Genomic DNA, 1,485 nt, shown 5'->3' with positions numbered 1-1,485 from the left:
TACAAATGCGCTTTACACAATTGATGTATGTATGGATTGTGATAAGAGTTGTATGAGCCCCTACTAAAATGATTAAAAAAATTTTTTGCCAGCTGTTTTTGAACTAACTTACCAAACAGAATTTTTTTTCTCCAAGTTTACCAGTAAGGCTACAGACTCAATTAAGCCATATTGCCCTTCATGTATTTTACACTGTAGGATTTTACAATCCTGCAATATTCTTTCTTGGTTAACATCTTTCATCCTCTCCATGCTGGACTTAGGGAAAGTTAGTGGGCGGGTCATAGGCCCTCCTGAATGCCCTATGGAAGTGACCCCATATCCAGAGTTTAAAAAACCTTTGCCCTTCAATTTCTAATTCCATGTGGGGGTGCTGTTGTTTCCCCACAACAGCATTCCAAAAGACCCCTAGATTTATAGGATGGTCAGACTTCTCAAGTACTCTTTCCTCATAGGCATAAACTTTAACTCTAGAAATGCAAGGAAGCAAAAATTGGCTTAAGTGATCTTCCTTCATAAACCAAGGTATATCAGATTTTATCAGTGTTCTAAGTTCTCCTTCATAATCCTGATAAGTAACTCCAGCAACAATCTGAACTCTTTGAGAATTTAGGTTAAACTTTCCTAATAAATATAGTTATTTTAGGTAGTGGACCCCAAGTACCTCTCTTAATAATTTCTGGTTTAATTACAGCTTTTAGCTTTTTCTCACACCTCTGAATACCTCCAGTATCAAATTGAATTCCTTGAGTACTTAGATTAAATTTCCCTGAAAAGAGCTGTATTACTCTTTCTTTTTTTTTTTTTTTTGTATTACTCTTTCAAGCAGAGGCTCCTGCTTTTTTGTATCAACAGACAGCTGTGAGGGCTTCTGGGCCTTTTATTGGTTAGTCAAACTTACTGCAGCAGGAACAGAGGCTGGGCTTTTGCAAGTTTGGTTAAGTCTGGTCTCCTGCTGTGAGGTTTAGTGGTACCTGTGACTGCTGTTTGAAGATTCTTTTGCTGGGCCAGGCAGGACCCTTGCCTCCTGTGCTCTGCTGGGCAGGCCCTGGATCAAGCTGAGTTCTCTATTTCGTTGCCAGGAAGCATTTGCTAATGAAAAACCCTTCTTGCTGAAGCTTGAGCAACATTGACTTGGGCAATGAGTTCCCTTCCTACAGCGGGGGGCAATGTCTAGGTTCTTTAAACCCAACCTTGGTGGGCCTGGCCCATACTCTGGCACAGACCACAGCTCCCTTTTCATGGCCAGGCTGATTGGACTGTGCTGCCTGCACTCTGAAAATGATCTATCTTTCCACAACTGAACCTTATATGCCTGGTGTAATTTACTAAAGTGGTGCCCATTAAGTTTCCCCTGTATTCATCTGTACCTACAGTCCTGCACATTCTAAGATAATCTAAAAGTGTGCCCTGTTCCCTGTAGGGACGTAAGGCATTTTTACGGTCCTCATTAGAATAATCATAAGATAGTTTGTGAACTAAATC

The sequence above is a fragment of the Echinops telfairi genome, unplaced genomic scaffold (assembly GCF_000313985.2).
Source record: "Echinops telfairi isolate 266 unplaced genomic scaffold, ASM31398v2 ScPeMD7_7425;HRSCAF=8463, whole genome shotgun sequence".
Classification (NCBI taxonomy): domain Eukaryota; kingdom Metazoa; phylum Chordata; class Mammalia; order Afrosoricida; family Tenrecidae; genus Echinops; species Echinops telfairi.
The sequence above is the reverse complement of the archived record's forward strand: the minus strand, read 5'-3'. Positions refer to the sequence as shown.